Below are 11,725 nucleotides of genomic sequence, written 5' to 3'. Positions count from 1 at the left end.
CCTTCTAAGCTCCCACTTCAGCCCCTTCTACACCTCTTCTCCTTCCTTCTTCTTGCCCTAGCCTTTCTCTCTTCTTCTTTTTTTCTTTTCTTCCAATTTTATCAAAACACCAAATGACCCAATGCCCAAACCGTGTACCCCATAAACCCAGCTGAAAATTGTCTAATTTCCTTGCCAAATGACCAATTTACCCCTTCCTAATAACCCTTCCTAACTAAACCTTCAAGGGCACTTAAGTCCTTTCACTTCTATTTCATTTCTACCATTTTCTATCTAAAACTTGTTACTCACAGCAGTTACAAATGGTTACCCAGGTTACTCAATCGCCAAAACTATAACCATTAGTTCTCACTTCAACCTACGAAATTCCTAAAGTACCCCTAGGCTCCTCCCAAGCCGGGTATAAAATCTCGTTGTGACTTTTAGACTAATTGGCTCACTAGGACCGTCTCGATGCGTGCATCCTGATAAAAGCACCACACTCACATGGCACAAATCACATAATACAATTATCACAGTTGTGCCCTAAAATGGCCAGATTACAATTATGCTCTTTTTAAGGCAATCAGGTCTACATGCATACTAATTCACATAGTCATGCATCTCAATTAATCAAATAGTCATATAACGTGCATTAAATCATAATCATGCATAAAACTCATTAAAGACACACACCAAATCCCATTATGCCCTCCAGGCACACTACTCCAGGCCCTTAAGCCTTAATAGTGAATTTGGGGTCGTTACAGCATTACAGTATTATTCCTCATCAATGTCAATTCCTACATCATCATCTGTACTTCTACATCATCTTCACTAATTTCAGCATCCTCATCGTCGTTGATGAAATCATCATCCACATCCAAAAAAGAATGAGATGTTTCCCCAATTATGTTGGTGTGATCAGGTCAATCCAAAGGTATAACCTCCAAATCTCCTAATTCCACAGTGAGTATGAAATTTGATGAAGTATTATCATGCACGACATCAACCTTGTTATCATCATCGATACTTGAATGATCCCAGATCTTTCGATGATTGACTTCTACTACCCTCCAATTTTTGTTTGTTGAAGGATCTTCGTAGTAGAAAACTTATTTTGGTTGAGTGGTGAGAATAAACTGCTCATTCTTGTACTCATAATTAATCATGATACTAGTGGTGTTATTCTCAGTCACATTTCAACCATTGCTTATATCAATGTTGAACCATTTGCATCGGAACAATACTACCGAGTAACCATGGGAATAACATAACTCTAAAATCTCCTCAAGTTGGCCATAGAAAGTGAAACCATCCCTGGCACCGAAACTCCACTATTTTGAGTGGTACGTTTTTCGTCACGACTATGTACCAAAAACTTCACACTGTTAACAATGCAAGCGATGTAGGAGTATGCATTTTGATTGATCCCATTCACTAAAGAAAATAATTCATCGGTACACTTAGTTGACTCTACTTGTCGCAGAAGACACATCTATAGAGTATGACACAAAAGAGGAAAACACAATGAGATGAGTATTAAATGATTGGAATTTCGTAAGAAGTCTATAGTTTCAATAATTTACCTTCAATTTAAACCAGCTACGAAAATCTTTTTGAAGATTTATCCTTAGATTTTCTCAAAGGCATTCACTGTAGAGCACAAGGATTAAGGTAAGATGATAGTTGAATATGAGTTCATTTTAATGAATTCATCTATAGCGATTGGGCTACTTACTCCATATATGATTGGATTTCAGGGTAATTGTTGAGTACAAACCACTCTGCTTCTTTTCGATGAAGATAGTCAAGGGATATGCTTTTCTTTTTGCAACTTGGACGACGTTGTGATTCAAAAACTAAGAACTGCCTTTTAGGAATAACAATATCTGCATTTCTTTCTAGATGATGAAATTTAGTCTCTACGTCCTGAAGATATTGTGAACAAAAACTCAAATCCTTATCGGCAACATAACCCTCTACTATAGAATCTTCGTGGCGCGCCATATTCCTGACATAATTTTTCAACTTGTGTAACGCCCTACTAATCTAGGACCGTTACACCGTGTGTTTAAAACAGTGCTTAACTCGTTAAGTGAGTCATTTGGACTCAAAAGTGTAATTAAAACTAATCAAAGGTTTAGGTACTAAAATTTTTGGTTAAATGTATAAACTTTTATTGAAACTTTAAATATTTACGTGGGATCCTAAAATGAGTTTTAAATGAAAAGTAGTAACAATCAAAGATTACAAACGTAGCCGGCCTAAGCGGCAAAATCATATTTGTAACCTAAGCCCCTCAAAATAACTCAACCGTGGCGACCGAGCTGGCCAAATATGTACGCGCCGCTCCAAAGCTCTCCAACTCACGATTGGTTACTTTAGCTTGTCCTTACCTGCACCATAGAGCACTCATGAGCCGAGGCCCAACAAGAAAACTCCCACAAGGCATAATAATAATCCAATTATATATAAGAAATAACCACATGCTTCACAGACACTAAATGCATTTATTCCAATCATATAAATCATAAACACGTTTCAAAGTTTACAAGTATATTTATTCCAATCACATTAATCATTTACACAGACCATGTAAACAGCATTGCCAAATGGCCCAACCGAGCGAGGTGCGTATTCCGGTGCCAAGCTTATAGTCTATGTCAGCCGAGTAGGGGCTGCACCTTCAAACTGGACTCGCCTTCACGGCCTGCGTTACACACTCTTGTCGACCAACCCCATGTTCAACACGATGGTCGAATATAGATTGTACCAATCATTCAAAGATAATTTAATGCTATTATGCATAGCAACCAATCAACTCTATGTGCATATGTCAGTTTTCTTACCTCAAGTCTTGTGCTGACAACAAAGCGACCTCAAGAGGGATCCTATTTCCCGAGCCCCACGAAACTCCTAGTCACAACATAAATGGTATCATTATTAAGGACTAAGTCTCAATCAAAGGTTTATAAACTAAATCCTAGCTCTCGGGACCTCAAATTCCATTCAACCGGGTAATCGAATCGTCCCCAGAGCCCCCAAGTGGGTTCTCAAATCAAATCCCCTAAGCCCTAAGACTTATTCCCAAATCATAAAATTTTCACTACAAAAAAGGCATTAGCGTCGTTGCATCCTCAATAAGCGTCACAGCTCCAAAGAAGTCCAAGAATCTCTCCTAAAAAGAACACACTAGCGCAGCAGCACCCCTTTAAAAGTTCACGGTGCCACAACAGACCGAGAGCAACCTTATGGAAAAATTTCACATCAGTGTCATGACGCCACAGGGTCAGAGGGAAAACCCTGCCCTCAAGGAAACTCATCTGCATCGCGACGCTCATCCCAGTCGCCAACGCGAAAAACCTAGAAATTGTAATATTCAGAATTTCGAACCAACCCAATTCAATCTCAAAACAGCGTTCTAACTAGTTCCAAGCCTAACCCCAACCACAATTCATTCTTACAAACCACAAAGATAGCACCAACACATGCCAAAGCACTTCAAAGTCCAAATTTTCCCAAAGAATTCCCAAAAACCAAAAACCAAAGAAAAGCAACAAATTGACCTTAATCCTTGTTGCAAATTCAATTTCCTCAACTGGTTATGATTACCACAACTCCTATTCTCCTCAATTTTTGCTTAGTTCCTCAAAGATTTCCCCCAAAGCTTCTCCAATTCCTTATCCCCCACCAAAATCTCATCCTTAGTGTAATGCCCCAAAATCCCTAATAAGGTTTATGACCTTGATTAGGAGGCCGGGAGGGCCATAATTGGTTTATTATGTTATTAAATGATTATATGCATGTGTATGTGAATTATATTATAATATGATGTTAAATGCATGCATATGGGTCCACATTTTTATTATAAGGGCATTTTGGTAATTTGGCCCGTTGAGGGCATAATTGTGTATTTTGGTGCATGTTTGTGATTAATTGATAAGGCCACATTGCAATGTGGATTTTCTCGAGCCATTCGGCATGAGACGATCTGGAATGCAAAGTAGCGGTTTAGTCATAACGGGATTAATTTCGGGGCTCAGGGTAAGTCTCGGGGTGATTTTAATGATTAGAGCGTTGCTGGGAATTAAAGGGTAACGGGATATGATTTATTGCTATTTGAGGATATTGAGAATAACGGGAATTGGAGGGTGTTAATTATGATTAACGAGATAGGTGTGAAAGGACGATTGTGCCCTTGGTGACTGTTAAGGTTTATTTTAGACTTGAGGGCATTTAGGTCTTTTCACCCTAAGTTTATAATTAGCCATTAGAAGGCTGTGGAAGTGAACCAAAAACAGAGCAAAGGTTACTCTTCTCCCGTACCTCTTTTTCCTTCTTTTTCTTTCTAAGTTTTTGAGCTCTTTTTTAGGAACCAAGCTGTGATAAGCTAGGGTTATGCTCTACCATTGAAGAGGGTGTGTTGCTGAGATTGAGGTGAGTTTTTAGCCATTAAAACTCTTGTTCTTGCTCTGTTTTCCTAGTTCAGTTTCAGCTGGTTTTTGAGTTGGAAAGTTGAGTTTCAATGAATGTTTTTGGCTAGGTTTCTTGGGGTTGTGGTACCTAGGACATGTGGGGATGGTTTTTGGGTTCATTTGGGACTTAATTTAATGTTTGGAAGCATTGGAATCAAGTTGGGAATGAGTCACACTTTGTATTAGTGACTAATTAGTCACACTCTGGAGGTACTCATTAGTCAAGTACGGCCTTAGCGTGTCAACGCAAGCCGATAAAAGATTAGATCTAATCGACATCTGCATTGAATGACTCAAATGAGCATTAATGCTGGACCGAACTCAAGTTCGATGAAAATTAAAAAGTGCTTGTCTAGTCTAAGGGCTAGTTATTTAGAGCCAAAGCCAGAAAGGCTAAGGTGACCTACATGTCACATGACTAGGAGGGTATGGGACCTCCAGAGTGTGACTCATTAGTCACTAATACAAAGTGTGACTCATTAGTCACCTATACAGGGTATGACTCATTAGTCATCCACACAGAGTGTGACTCATTAGTCACCTATACAGGGTATGACTCATTAGTCATCCACATAGAGATTGACTCATTAGTCATCTATACAGAGTGTGACTCATTAGTCACTATACAGAGTGAGACTCAATAGTCTCCTATACAGAGTGTGACTCATTAGTCACCTATACAGAGTGAGACTCATTAGTCACCTATACAGAGTGAAGTCATTAGCCTCCTATACAAAGTGTGACTCATTAGTCACCTATACAGAGTGAGACTCATTAGTCTTCTTTACAGAGTGTGACTCATTAGTCACCCACTCCGAGATTGACTTACTAGTCATTTATCCAAGAAGCAGGTCCCTAGAGATTGACTCATTAGTCATCTATTCAGACGTAGGACCCCATAATCATTTATTTGAACTTATTTGCATGCATGATGAAAGCTATTATTGCTAGGCATGCACATTATGATTCAATGACATGTTATTACTGTTCATGAGCATATTGAGTTTTCTTGCTGGGCTTCGGCTCACAGGTGCTATGTGGTGCAGGTAAAGGCAAAAGAAAGCTGGACAATCCTTGAGTTGGAGAGCTTAGGTGACGACGTGTACATATGCGGCTGCTCGACCGCCACGGCCGAGGGTTGAAAGAGGAACTAGGGTTAAACCCTGTTTTGCCGGTTAGATTGGCTAGTTGTAAATATTTGCTTGTAATAGACCTTTAAATTATATTTTTGGGATCCCAATGTGTACAGTAAACGTTCTAATGAAACGTTATATCTTAACGAAAAATTTTAATCCCTAAACTGCTAATCATACTTAGTTACACGTTTATGGCCAAATGACTCGATTAGCGAGTTTAGCACTGTTTATAATGCATATCGTAACGGTCCCTGGAGTTTAGGGCGTTACACTTAGTAAGAAGCATGTAAAGACAAGGAAGAGAGAGAGAGAGAGAGAGAGTGAGAGAGAGAGAGAGAGACATGAATGAAGAAAGGCACCTACACTTAGCTGATTTCTTTCAAGTTTTAGGGTCAAATGACCCAAATGCCCCTCCTCATAAATACCCTCCTTAATAAACCTCAAGGGAAAAATGGTCATTGCCTATAATTCCCACTAATCTCAATTAATTCCACTAATCATCAAATTACCAACTAAACCCCATAAAACCCAATTATTCCACCAATTTATTTCATTTATCAACAATTCCCCAATTCTATATAATTACCAAAATACCCCTTGGCTTCACCGGGCTAAGTATTTATCCCCGTTGTGATTTTTCGCTAAAATTGTCCAAAAGGATCCACTCCTGCTGAATATCACAAATATATTCACATAACAATGTGGTCACAAGCAAATAACACATAAAATACAAATATACCATCAACAGGTCAAAATTACAAAAATGCCTATTTTAACAAAAGCAAGTCTTTAAACACATTTAATACACATAATCATGCAAACTCAATTATATATTAATATAATTCCCATATTTATCTCACATGCCCTCCCGACATGCTAATCCAAGCCCTTAATCTTATTAGGAGTTTTGGGACATTACAAAATGTTTCCTCAAAATCCACTCCCTCAATCTGAGTATACTCTTGAGCTACTAGTCTTGCCTTATTGCGCACAACATTTCAAACTTCGTCAGTCTTATGTTTTAATATCCACTTAGTACCAATATGTTGATACCCAAAGGACGTGAAACAAGAGTCCACACTTCATTTCTTTCAAATTGTTGAAGCTCGTCTTGCATGGTAGATATCAAGTACTCATCTTTAAGGACTACTTTGACTGATTTTGGCTCCACTGAAGAAAGATAACAAGTATTAGCAATCTCATCAGCTAGTTTGTTTTGAGTTACCATTACCTCATTTGGATTTCCAACAATGGAGGATAAAGGATGAACTTTGGGAATCCACGTGGGTGGTCCCCTTTTATGATGAACCACAATATCAGAGGGGACAACATTTTTTGGAATGGAAGACACATCTGAAGCTTCAGAGGTTTCAATGGTAGCATCAAATTCCTAGATTTTAGACTCGCTTGGTTCATCTACAGTTTGTGATGCAGTAGGCAGAATTGATGTATCGACAAAAGTGTGGATTTCTTCTTCTTCTGAGTAACTTGCAAAGTCTTTCAAGTCACTAAACACAACATTAACGGATTCCATAACTGCCTGAGTTCTCATGTTGTAGATTTTGTAAGCACGACTGCTGGTAGCGTACCCCAAGAACATTCCTTCATCACTCTTGGCATTAAACTTGCCAAGTTTTTTCTATCATTAAGAATGTAGCACTTGCAACTGAACACAAGAAAGATAAGCCAAATTTGGCGTTTTGCCTTTCCACAACTCGTAAGAGGTTTTTTTAGTGCCAGGGCCAAGACACACCCTATTGCTAATGTAACAGGATGTGTTGACCTCTTCAGCCCAAAGTCTCTTTGATAATTTATTTGCATTCAACATAACATGTGCCATCTCTTCGAGAGTTAGATTTTTCCTTTCCGCAACTCTATTATGTTGAGGAGTTTTGGGTGCTAAGTACTTATTGATGCTCATAATCTCATCAAGGGAAAATGTGAGGCCGAAGCAGGGCCCTAAGGCCACCATCTCGCGAGGCCATCGCATGGGCGAAGCCACCCCGTCTCGCGAGGCCACCATCTCGCGAGGCCATCACATGGGCGAAGCCACCCCGTCTCGCGAGGCCACCATTTCGCGAGGCCATCACATGGGCGGAGCCATCCCATCCCACGAGGCCCTCACATGGGTGGAGCCATCCCATTCCGCGAGGCCATCACATGGGCGGAGCCATCCCATCCCGCGAGGCCATCGCATGGGCGAAGCCACCCCGTCTCGCGAGGCCACCATTCCGCGAGGCCCTAACATGGGCGATGCCACCCCGTCTCGCGAGGCCCTTGGGCCACTCCCACCATGCGAGGCCGAGGGAGGCTGCGAGGCCCTTAGGCCACTCCCACCATGCGAGGCCGAGGGAGGCTGCAAGGCCCTTGGACCACTCCCACCATGCGAGGCCGAGGGAGGCTGCGAGGCCCTTAGGCCACTCCCACCATGCGAGGCCGAGGGAGGCTGCGAGGCCTTTGGACCACTCCTACCATGCGAGGCCGAGGGAGGCTGCGAGGCCCTTGGACCACTCCCACCATGCGAGGCCGAGGGAGGCTGCGAGGCCCTTGGGACCACTCCCACCATGCGAGGCCGAGGGAGGCTGCGAGGCCGTCAACGGCGCCCCATGCGCGAGGCCGCGCAAGGTCCCACGCGCGCGCGCCCCGGGAGGACCATCAGCCCACCATCTTCTCAGGAGGCCGACACCCTGTCACTTGACACGTATGGGCCCAAAGGCATCGTGCCTCGCACACTGAGATGAAAAGCGAGGCCACGCGCTTATCGCCCGCGCCCGTGGGTGACCCTAGGGTGCTTCGGGCATCTCGTGCTAAGGACCCAAGATTCCTACTCAATGCCACAGCCAGTACAGGCACCAAGGGTCCCATTCCTTACACCTCGAGATCCCTATGCTTAGGAGATCCGGTACGAGTCGAATGAGACATATTTGTACGACCAAGTACTAAGTACGGATACCAGTGCCAGTGAGATTGCTGGGGTAAGGATCATGGTGTAACGTCCTGCATTTTCGGGTACCTTTAAACGACTCGGGTCGGGATTTTTTCCCCCGGGTTAAGAATATTATTTTAAATAATATTATATTTTGTTTGTAAGTATTCCATGAGTTATTGCTAGCCAAAATATGAATTTTGTGATTTTAAAAGTCAAGATAAGACTTTCGGTCCTGGACCGACACAAAAACCCTGATCAGGTAAAAATCTCGGAAAATAAAACAAAAAATCATGGCAATTATATTTTGGGCATAAAATACATTCATAAAAGTTAAAGTTTGGTCAAAAATAATAAACCTAAAAGAAAATGGAAATTTTATGGCATTTTGTGTTAAATGCCTAATTTTGCCGAAATGGGGAATTTTATTCCATGAATGGACCTTAGGTTAAATTTTATTATGTGATTAATTAAATTAAATGTGAGAGACATTTAATTTAATTAATTAATGTTAAGTTTGGTGATTAAAACTTAATAAGAGTGAAAAAATGTGTCAAAAGTCAATTTGGACTTTTCTTCTTATAAACCTTTATTAACCTTTATAAAAAATAAAAATAAATTAATGGTCACATATATGGAAAAGGGTGGCTGGCCATGTGCTATTTTAGAGTGGTGTGAACCCAATTTTATAAAATTCAAATCCCATTTAATTAAGAAGTCAAGTGGGCAAGTGGGTACAAAAGCACTCAAGTGTTTTGTGATATTTTGAAGAGTTGTGTGAGCCATTCTAACCCCCAAATCCGACCACTCTCCCTCCCTCATTCACTCTCATCTGATTTTTGAAGACTCTCTCAAGTGTTCTCTCCATTTTCAACCCCAAGAACACCAAAGAAACTTGGAAGCTAAGTCTTGGTCTAGGAAGGGTTTTCCCTAAGGTAAAGTTTCATTAATCTAGACTTTTGTCAAGTTTTAATCATAGAGTTTCAAATAGCTAATTACCTATGTTGTTGGAGGAAGTTGGTTAGGGTTTTTGAAAGGTTTTGAAGGAGTCAAAGCTTATAGGAAGGTCCAAACCTTAAGCAAGAACACCAAAGAGGTAAAAAGTTTACTTTTGATGAGTTTGTTGTAGGGTTTTGAGTTTTAAGCATTATTTTGTATATCTAATGCTTAGAGTTTCTTGTTGATGATGTAATAAGGTTACGGTATTTGTTTAATAATTTTTATGATGCATGTGTATTGATTTTTGAAAATGGGAACCAAAACCCCCAAGGGTTTTGTAGGATACCCTAAAACAAAACATGTTTTGAGCTGTGACTTCCAAGGGGTCAAGCAGCCACTGTATATTTTTTTTGTAAAATTTAATTGTACTGTGATGTTGTTGAGATTGAGTACATAAAATTGAGCTTTTGAAACACTAAAAAATGTTTAGAAATGAGTAAGTTATGCTATTTCAAAGATTAGGTAAAAAACTGTTTTTTCGTATTCTTATTTTCGGAACCAAGTTTGGACAGCCACTGTATAGGGAAAATGAACCCAGTTTTTTCTAAAATTTTGTGGACATATTTCTGGCATAACCTATTAGTCCACTGTAAAATTTGGAAAGAAAATATTAAACGGTTTGAAAGTTATTAACTGTCAAAGTTTGGAAAAAAATAAGGACTTGAAAATAAGGTCATTTTTACCTCATTGTTGGAAAATGATTTCACCAATCAAAAATGCTCATTTTGACCTAAGATTTTACAAAGACCTAAATGGCATAACAAAAATGGAATTTGGAAATTTTGGAAACAATTGGGTAAGTAAATTTCAAGTTATGAACTAACGAAATATGTAGTTAAAAATGTGAAAATTAGGTTTTTCACACTTAGTGTAAAAATGAGATTTTGGAACATAAGGTAAAAAGTAAAATTTTGCTTATTTCAAGATATAAATTGGTAAGTCTTGAAATCATATTTTCACTAAAATTATCCCTTTGAGTTTAAATGAATTATTTTCATTAAAGAGTTTTTATTCTTTCTAAAAATAAGAGATTTAATTTATTAATAGTTAATAAATTAAAAGAGGGTTTAAAACCCTATATTTTGAGAAAATAATTAAATAAATTATTTTCCTAGTAAGTAAAAATTGATTAATTGCTTTTGGAAAATTAATTAGTCAAGATGAGAAATTTATAACGGTTTTCCTAATTAAGACAAATTAGGCAATTTTCTTAAAACGGTTTTTAGATATTAAAACCTTAAGAAAAATAAAAGGAAAATTTAAAGAGTTTATTTTCTTTAAAAATAATTAAGGAATTTATTTGTATTTTCTGGATATAACACCGGCTAAAATCTTACATATTTTAACCGACTAGTCGAAAGTGCGGGTTAATAGCGATACCTTGAAAGAGTAAGATTTTTAGCGGGTTGTGGGGAAATACCATTGTGATACCCGAGCCTAGGTATCGAGACCTTAGGATAGGTCTCCCCGAGACTTAGGGTTTAGTCTCGAATATTTTGTATAACTTTCCTTAATAGGTTTAAAACCAAATAAGGATTATAAATCCTTACAAATGACTTTTATTAAAATGACCAAACTGCCCAAAATAATAATAATGAATTATTAGTGCCATAATTAATCCGAGTATACTGTATGGATAACTACAGTATTGGCTAAGCGTAACTGGACTGAACGTTGGAGGGTGAAAACTTGCTGAGCGCTAAGGACTCCAAGTAAGTCAACTTATATTGTATGGCTGCAACATGAAATGATTATTGTCTTGTATGTTAGTATAGGGATACATGCACATATATAGGCTGTCATAGAAAGTTGCTTAGAGATGTTAGTCTAGTGAGTGCTGATTTAGAAAATATGAACGGTAGAAGTCCGTCATATCCTAGACGGTTGATCCCCGTCACACTGCTTGATTTTATTTATGTCCGGTTCATTACCGCGACGAGTGGCCATGAGATGAGGATAAGCTGGTTAAACCTAGGGGCGCCAAGATAAATGGGACCTAGGGGCCCTCATGCTTACTTAATCATTGGACGGTTAGAATCCGAGCAAGTGCTCTGATAAGTTATTCCCGGATAGCAGCCGTGAATATTGGCCATTCCGTGAGAGTGCCTAGAGATACTAGGGGTTGCCAAGATAGAGTGAGGTTGAACACCCTAGGGGCAGCTGCTCACCAGCACCACTGATTAACATAGAAGTCTCCGTAAAACCGT

Source organism: Humulus lupulus, chromosome 7, assembly GCF_963169125.1.
Source record: "Humulus lupulus chromosome 7, drHumLupu1.1, whole genome shotgun sequence".
NCBI classification, from domain to species: Eukaryota; Viridiplantae; Streptophyta; class Magnoliopsida; order Rosales; family Cannabaceae; genus Humulus; species Humulus lupulus.
Note: the sequence above shows the minus strand (reverse complement) of the source record.